The sequence below is a fragment of the Scyliorhinus canicula genome, chromosome 8 (assembly GCF_902713615.1).
Source record: "Scyliorhinus canicula chromosome 8, sScyCan1.1, whole genome shotgun sequence".
Classification (NCBI taxonomy): Eukaryota; Metazoa; Chordata; class Chondrichthyes; order Carcharhiniformes; family Scyliorhinidae; genus Scyliorhinus; species Scyliorhinus canicula.
In genome coordinates, this window is record NC_052153.1 from 78,107,191 (window position 1) to 78,116,964 (window position 9,774).

Here is a 9,774-nt window from a genome sequence, read left to right on the forward strand (position 1 = left end):
ATGAAGGGTCACAAGTTCAAGGTGAGGGTCAGGAGGTTTTGAGGCGATTTTAGGAAAACCTTTTGAGGGTGGTGACGGTCTGGAATGCACTGCCTGTGAGGGTGGTAGAGGATTGCCTCACATCCTTTAAAATGTACCTGGATGAGCACTCGGCACGTTTTAACTTTTGAGGTTATGGGCCAAGTGCTGGCAAATGGGATTAGGTAGGCAGGTCAGGTTCATGTGTCGGTGCAGATTTGATAGGCCGAAGGGCCTCTTCTATGCTGTATTATTCTGTGAGTTGCTCACAATGGAATTTTCATCCCCATCAGGTATCAGGTGCAATTCAGCAAATGCGTTGAGCTCAATGCGGAGCCGGGCGCAATGGGTGATTCCCACGAGAAACCCAAATCGGGCACTGGGCCGGGCCGCGCCAGGCACTGGGCCAATTGCGAGTCACTCGATTCGCTACACCCAGCACAATCTTGGTCATGCCCTCGCTGTGCATCATCCAGATAATGAGATTTAAATGAGCCATTAGACTTATTTAAATATCTGGATGCCATGTGTACCTGGCACCCGGGAGTTAACAGTCATGTCTGCGAGACCTTAACCCAACGCCGTTTATCATTGGTTTCCACCAATATGGACCCAGCATGATGGCATCTCGGGGGGTCTCGCAGACCATTAGAGACCCCTCAGGTGGTCGGGGACAGGGCAGTGTAGTACCCTGGCACTCTCCCTGGCACCTGGTTACCTTAAAACAGCCTAGCACCCTGGCAGTGGCATCAGGGCACCCTAGCAGTGCTAACCTGGAACTGCCAGCGTGCCAGGCTGCAGTGTCAAAATGCCTAGGTGCCAGGCTGGCATTGCCAGGGGCCGTGGCCAGGTGGGGCAATGCCCATGTGGGAGGGTTGAAGGGAGCTTCAAGGGGCCAAGAAAAGGTTGCGGGGTGGTTTCTAAAGGGTGGAGGGATGTAGAGATCGGGGGCTGCTGTTCAAAATGGCGAGGAGCCAGTTCTTGTCAGTGTAGGAAAAGAATCTAAGTATGGCCTCGACAGAGAGAAACTCCCCAAGGCCCAAAATGCTGGAAACGTGCCGGTAAATGGCGGGGTGAATCGTGGTGCTGCAGCTGTTGAGAAATACCCCACCAAACGTGCCCAAAAGTGGACTTTGAATTATTTCCACTAAGTAGGGCCCCCTATCTTGTTGAGGAAAGGCAAGGGAGAGGAGAATGGCTGCAATGGCTACAGGTGTCTGCCAGCCGGCTTCTAGGTTGTCTTAAAAACATGCCTTTGATTGTGTAACTGAATAGAAACTGTTTCCACTGATAGGAGGATCGGCAACCAAGAACACAGATTTGGGAAAATCAGAATGATGGCAAGAATATTTTTTACCCAATGTGTTGTTACAATCTGGAATCCACTAATTGAAGGAATAGTGGAAACCGATTCAACTTTCAAAAAGGAATTTGATGAATACTTAAAATCCTCAGTACTGCTGGGAAATAGAGAAGAGTCGGACTAATTGGGCACCTCTTTCAAAGAGCCAACATGGACACAATGGGACAAGGGGCGTCCGTGTGTGAGATAAGCTTCCATGATTACAATGTTAATATTGCTGGGGAGGAGAGTCCTGTTAGTGAGCATGAAGACTTAGCCATGGGGAACACACTCCACACACTTGTTCCCTGCCCACCCTGATTGCTATGTTCCATCCCCAAAACCCCTAGTCACTAGCCCAGCTGTCGATTTGGAAGGCTGCCAGAAGGGAAGCGTGGTACGACCCCCGTTGAGATTGATAAATTTAGAAGAAAATTCCAGCTTCCAGTTAATAGCTGAAAAGGGTGATACAACAAGGTTTCATGACTTAAGATTCTTACTGTGACAAGTGAATAAAAGCACAATCAATATTTTTGTAGGCAATTTATACTTTGAACTACAGAGGCAGTATTCCTCTTTTACACTTATCACATTTTCACTCCCCACAGAATTACAATCCATATAGAACACTGTCCACAGTTGTTCCCAGCTCCCAATAAGTTCACATTTTTGCATTTCACTAAGTAGTAATTTAGAGTGATCATTTTCAGGCACACCCCTCAGTTTTCGGAGAAATTCCCAAATCCATGACCAGCAGTAATGACCGCTCCGATGATTCTTCTTCCCACTTGCCACGCCAGGACGATCCTCCCGGATTCCTTAGATGGCTGCGGAATGCATCTCTTCAGTTAGAGACTTCAGTAACTTACGAAGACCCTGGAGCTTCTCTCTGATGATCACACCGACTACTATACTTCACATCTCTCTTTTCCTTCTGCCCAAAAGCTTGGAGCTGGCAAGTCTATTTACTGTTCGCACAGAGGCTCTTGCCCTTTGTTCCCACATGTGAAAACATTGCACCTTGCTCAGCCAGTTCCTTGACTAAACCAGGCTTGTTGTCAGACAGAATTTGGAATAGTCAATTAACCCCCTACATTTTAAGTTCAAGGCCAGTCTAAAACATGATAATTTTATCAACCTCAAGACTAGCAAACTGAACAAAAAAGATAATGAGGTTCTACCTGAAGCTCATCAGGACCTCTGGATCTTGAATTTGACTTTTGCTCAGAAGATTATTTGCAGCCTCCCCAACACACGCCTCACCTCCTCCTAAATATCAGGATTTTACACAGAATTCCTCCTTAGCCAGAGAAGTTGGTGGCAAGAAAGAAATAACTTATGTAGCACCTTACACATCATCAGGAAAGTCCGAATGCTTCATAGCTAATGGAGAATTATTGAGGTATGGTCACGTTGTTAATGTAGACAATTGTTGCACAGCAAGATTCCACAGATTATCCTGAGATAAATGGCCAGGTAATCTGTTTCTGCTGGTATTGATTTGAATTCTGGTCAAGATAGTGGGAAACTCCCTTGTACTTCAAATTGTGTCAAGGGCTTTTCAGCCACAGGCAGAATCACCTCGAGGAGCAAAGAGTAGGAAGTAGAAGACAGAAAATACACATTCCCACCAAGGAGAACCACTGAGACTAAAAACACGGCCCACAGAGGTGCACTGAGAATAAACTGGCTTCAATTTATTGTTACTTTGTCCAAAGAGAATGTATTTCTTCTGCTGAGGGTTAAGATACTAACAAACCTTTTTTCTACTTGGTACCAGTTAAAGCTTAAAACGTGCAGCTTTAACTCTCAAATCACAGAGATAGAGTCAACATCAATGAGGCCGGCAAAGTGTGCATTTAGGAAAACTTCCCTGATCATTGTCAGGCAATTTGGCCACACTACTGTTTATTGGTGTGAAATGGAGGCCGAATGAAGGGCAAAGAAAAGCTGTGGCAAAATGTTTGCATGCTCCTCAGGGATAAAAGGATCACAGTTGGAAAGCATATCAATTCCTTCTGATATTGAGTATTTTTCACTTGTGTAGGCCTGGGGCCTTTACTGGACCCTCGGTAGAATTCACATCAGCTCTTACCTCAGATGAATGACATTGAGCCTTGTGAAAGCATATTGGCTGGAACGGGCTCTGAAGAACATTCCCTTGATGTAAGGAGGACAGGTAGAAAGCTAATTCACATCTCTTCTGCCAACATACACCCTCTTCTTGATAGCTCCTCCCAGAGCATCGTGCATTCTGCAAATGGAGTGGCAAACCAGTGAATCCAGGTCCAACCTCAAATCCAAGGCCCCTGGCAGTCATTTCTGCCCTTTATAAATCCAAATATGTCAGACCCACTGGACATTAAATTAGAAATAGAACAATTCTGCTCCAGCTGAGAAGGGGCTATTTAACAGAGATTTTTGAAACAGGAATGGGTTTTGATAGGTTGAGGAAGGCAGAGGCAAAGGTTCATCAATTTACGTTTGTCACTAACAAAGGAAGTAGGATCAGGAAATCTTTCTTCGCACATCGAGTTGTTGGACTTTGAAATGCTTTGCCACAGCCGGTTGCAGAGGGAGAGTTTGACCTTAATGCAGTGAGGACATTTCTTCGTTGCCATGTGCTTCAGAAATGCCTTCAACTATGTCAATGGCAGCAACAGCAGCTAAATGAATTAACTGAAGGAGCTGTGGAAACCTGCCAGTTTACATTGCAGAGTGGATTCCACATCTGCCAAAAGAAAGGAGCAACTATAGACCAGGTTGTAAAGTTTGCAATTTTGTTTCTGGTTACTGAATTGGTTGGAAAGAATCTATGTAGAGTAGCAACTGCAAAACTGCTTTTCTCACCTGTATGACAGAGGGTAATGACGGCAGCCTCCACTTCTGGCAGTGTTTTAAAAAATCATTCATGGGCTTGTGGGTGTCACTGGCTAGTTCAGCATTTATTGCCCATCCCTAATTGCCCTCAAGAAGGTGATGGTGAGCTGCCTTCTTGAATCGCTGCAGTCCCTGTGGTGTAAGCACACCCACTCTCACCTCACCTTTTCAGCTCTTTTGTCCATGTTTGAACCAAGGCTGTAATGAGGTCAGGAGGTGAGTGACCCTGGTGGAATCCGATCTGAACATCAGTGAGCAGGTTATTGCTAAGTAAGTGCCGCTTGATGGCACTGTTGATGACCCCATCCAACAATTTACTGATGATTGAGAGTAGGCTGATGGGGCAGTAATTGACGGGGTTGGACTTTGCTTGCTTTTAAAAAAAAATTTAGAGTACCCAATTATTTTTTTCCAATTAAGGGGCAATTTAGCGTGGCCAATCCACCTACCCTGCACATCTTTGGGTTGCGGGATTGAAACTCACGCAGACAAGGGGAGAATGTGCAAACTCCACACGGAAAGCGACCCAGGGCCGGATTCAAACCCAGGTCTTCAGCGCCATAGGCAGCAATGCTAACCACTCTGCCACCGTGCTGCTCTCTTATCCTGCTTTTTGTGCAGAGGACATAGCTGGACAATTTTCACATTACCAAGTAGATGCCAGTGTTGTAGTTGTACTGGAACAGCTTAGCTAGGGGTGCTGCATGCTCTGGAGCACAAGTCTTCAGTATTATTGCTGGAATAGTCTTTGCAGTATCCAGTGCTTTCAACCATTTCTTGATATCACGTGAAGTGGTCCAAATGCTTCCATTGAACTCTCCCCTGAATCTGAACTTTGTATGAGGCTGGACCACTTCTCTGTAGCATGACACCTGGGAGCCAAAGTGCCCCATCTCCAAAGTTGCGGGCAGTGACTGCATCCCCTGAGTGAAACTGCCTCCCTGGTGTCCTCAAGTCATGGTGCCAATTCTACGCCTTCTCCACTTTCCTGCCAAGGTTCAGAAATATGAGGCCCAAGCGGGTTCTAAGCCGTCGGCCTATCAACAGTTCCACAGCTGCGATTCCGTTTGTCAAGTGCAGTTTTGTATGGTAGTTAAAAAGAAACCACACCAGTCATGTGTTCATGGAACCTGTTTTGTTTTTTATGCCCATCTTGAAAGTCTGGACTTGCTCTTTCAGACAGGCCGCTGGAGAAGGGATGATAAGGAGCAGTTCTAATGTGCCGGATGCCATTCACTTTGTTAAGGCGGTAAACTCTTCACTGGTAAAGGGCATCCCATTATCCATCACCAGGATCTCAGGGATCCATTGGTGCTGAACGAGCACCGGAGCTTTTCTACTGTGGCCCTGGACGTTGTCGAGGCCACCTTGCACACGTCTAGCCACTTCATCTGGGCATTCACGATGATGAGGAACATGGATCCCATGAAAGACCCTGTGAAATCTGCATGTCGTCGCACCCACGGGCATCCAGGCCATTCCCATGGATGAAGGGATGCCGCAGCCTGGAGCTTCTGATGCTCCTGCCCACAACCCTCTCAATGCTCTCATCGATGCCAGGCCACCAAACATAACTACACGCCACTAGACATAAGTACTGGCCAACATCTTCATTTTAGAGGTGCCCAGGTTCCCATTGTTTAAATCCTTCAGCAGTGAATCCTGAGCCTGCAGCGGGATTACTATGCGAACTCTCCCCTATATGACACTGTCCTCCACACTGAGTTCCGAGAACTTCTAGGAGAAAGGCTGGAGGGTTACAGGATGGCCACTTTGCTGGCCAAAAGTATGAAGCAATATATTGCTAGTCCCGGATCCTGCTGCGTCCATGCATGCACCTGAGTAGCCGTCACTGGCAAGGTACCAATAAAGTTGAGAATTTTAGCCACTTCACCACCCACTGGTGGTGCATTGGCATGGGCAATCTGTGTACCCAGGCGGTGTCAAAATGAATATTCATATGAGGCAAGTGAAAGCGCCCAACTCTGAATTCTAGCCAATGCGATTGGTGGGATTCCCTTTTCCTCCCTAAAATGGCCGAGTAGTGGCCTGTGGTCTGTCACAATGAGAAATGCCTCCCATAAACATATTGGTGGAATTTCTTGACTCCAAATATTACTGCCAAGTCCTCCGTCTCGATTTCAGCCTAACATCACTCTGCGTCCGCCAGAGTCCTCAAAGCAAAAGCAATGAGCACTCCATTCCGTGGGCCAGCACCACCCCAATGCCGTCGGGGAGACATCACTTGTCAGGATTAGAGGCGAGCTGGATCATGGTGCATGAGGAGCCATACAGACGACAGGTGCTTTTTACTCCGGCGAATGCTTTGTCTTGTGATGCACCAGAACCACTTCTGGTCCTTCTTCAACAATATGTGAAGTGAAGCCAATAAAGTGGTCAAGTTTGCAATGAACATCCCATAGTAATTTACCAGGCCTAGAAACAACGCAAATTCAGTGGCGTTCTTTGGGGTCGGGGTCTCTTTTATGGCCTGAACCTTCCCTGTACAACCTCTAATTTAATTATGTCGATTCTGGATTACACCTTGTACACGTGGGTTCTTAAATCTCCACGGGTCCACTATACCCATCCTTTCCATAAACCCTCCCAGCTCCTTAGCCATCCACAACCTTCCCATTGACCTGGGGTTCGACCTGTCCACCCTATACACCAGCAGCCAATTAAAGTCCCCTCCCATGATCAACCGATGCATGGTCATGTCTGGAATCGCTCCCAGCAGCCCCCTCACGACCCCATGTCATCCCAATTCAGAGCGTATACATTCATAAGCACCGCCGGCGTCCCTTCCAACATCACACTCACCATCCTGGTATCCCCCGTCTGGGTCCTTCACTTCCTTCGCATTGACAAACCCCAGCTTTTTATTCAGCAAAATGGCCACCCCCCACAACTTTGAGTCAAACCCCAAGTGAAACACCTGACCCACCCATCTCTTTCTCAATCTAATCTGATCCTTCACCCGGAGGTATGTCTCCTGCAGAAAGACTACCCCCGCCTTCAGGCTTCTCAAGTGCGCAAAGACCAAGATCTCTTCACCGGCCCTTTCAGCTCCTGCACCTTCCATGTCTTGAGCCTTACTGGGGCGTTGCGCCTCCATTCCCCTCCATTGTCCACCATTCTCCCCTACAGATTCTGTCCCCTTAAATTTCAACCTAGATGGCCCCCTTCTCCGTCCATGGCCACACTTCTCCTCTAACACTGCCATGGTGCATCTCTCTCCCCCCCTTCCCCTCATCCCCACACCCCCTTGGACAACCCTCTCCTCTACCTCACTTCCGTTTACCAGCATTACCTGCCAGCGTGATAGGTCCCGCCCGGAAGCTCCTCCTGTCTACCCCTTCCCCCTTTTCCTCCTTGATCTGTATAGACAGCTCCCTGTGGGCCTCACCCTCCCCATCCAAATAAAGACACATCCACAACCACAGGTCGCCACCTCCAAAAAATAAACACCACCACAGGCGGCAGGGAGGGGGGAGCAGTTGTCTCCTTACAAACGTATTACTCCTTACAAATAATCACGACAATGAAACCACCCCACCCGAGAAGAAAGTAAAACCCTCACCCTCCAGCCCCCACACAACCCACATCGTCTGAACTCCCTTGTGCCAACTTCTCCGAATTCCATCAAAGTTCAGTTCTCCCTTAGTTTATACCCTTTAATACAGTCATTGGCCTCCTCTGAGGTTTCAAAATAATACTCCTGGCCTTCGAAAGTCACCCACAGTTGCGTCAGGTACTTCACCCCAACCTGATCTGCCATCGATAGAGAGCTGCCTTGGCTCTGTTAAACCCAGCATGCCTTTTTGCCAGCTCTACTCCAATGTCCTGATATTTTCAGACCTTGTTCCCCTCCCATTCACAGTTCCATTTCTCCCTGGCCCACTGCAGAATCTTTTCTTTCTCCACAAACCTCAGGAGCCTGACAATCACCGCCCCTGCCCCCCCCCCCCCCCCCAACTCTTGAGTTCTGCCTATCCACCTCTGGGGCCTTGTCTAGCACCCACTCCGCCACCAGCCCTGTTCGCATCCTTGAGACGCACCTCGTGGCACTCGTGCCTTCCACACCTTCAGGCAAGTTGACCATATTCAGGTTCTGCCTTCTAGACCTGTTTTCCTGCTCCTCCACCTTCGCTCTTAACGACTTGCAAAGGACCCCAGGAGCCCCACCTCCACCTCCAACGCCACCACCCAATCACTGTGGTCAGACATCACCCTCTCCATCTCCCGGATTTTGTGACCCCTGTGCCTCCAAACACTTCTCAACCGAGCCTTTCAGAGGGGCTATGGCTCCTTCAATGGCCTTCGATTGGTCTTCCTGCATTCCCTTTCTTTGTAGGTGGAAATCCTCTCAGATAAACGCCATCTGCTGCTTCATCTGGGGTTTTCCAACCTGAGATGACCCTTCCCCCTCCTCCATCTTTCCAATTGCTACGGCGCCACAGGTCTCTTCGAATTCCTTGGCCACGTCTTTAATCTTCTGCCGCGTCTGATAACCAGAGGCCATGCCACTCCCAGGAGGAACTTCGCCACACCTTCAACTACACTGTTCTGTCAAAATTCTCCCGTTTTAGGGCGACACAGTGGCACAGTGATTAGCACTGCTGCCACACGGCGCCGAGGACCCGGATTCGATCCCAGCTCCGGGTCACTGTCCGTGGGGAGTTTGCACATTCTCTCCATGTCTGCATGTGTCTCACTCCCACAACCCAAAGATGTGCGGGTAGGTGGATTGGTCACACTAAATTGCACCTTAATTGAGAAAAAAATTAATTGGGTACTCTAAATTGTTTTGATTTTAAAGTCTCCTGTTTTCGGGTAAAAAAGCTCAAATCCACGCCTTTGATCCGGAGCTGCCCTCTCACTCACTCACTCACTCCATGACCACCACTGGAAGTCCTGACAGTTCATGATGGAGATGGCAACTGCAGTGTCCATTTCCATCACCGCAGGTGACCATTGACTTGTAACGTGACCCGGATCGGTGCTACCTCCAGGGCCATGATACAGTTCAGCTGCATCAAACAGTCGTTCTCACCCAGGGGCCCATGTGCAAAGCTCTGGTTCACGATGATCTCGGCAACAGTTGCGGATGACGTTCTCTGCGCTGAAACCCGTGACTCCCACCACCATGAGTCTTCTGACTACACATCATGAAGAGCTCTCCTCTTCATACTCGGGGGAGGTAGCCAGCCAGTCAGTGGTAGCTCCTGAGAACCTGACCTAGCTGCGGAATTGCCTCCTGGGACTGCCCGTTCGGAGGTGATCTGGCCTGACCAGCATTGGCCCATGATGTAGCAGGAGTTTAAAATGGAGGAAGGGCCAAACAACGGATGCCATTGTCTATGGACCCCTGCAGCTCCTGCCCTCCTTTCTCTGCATGCTCCCGGGACAGTGAAAGCTCGATGGCCCATTTCAAATCCAAGGTGGGCTCCTCTGTGTCTGTTTTGTTTATCCCACACAGTAGCCTATCCCTCAACATTTCGAAGAGGGCTAGCCCAATGCAATGCCCAGCT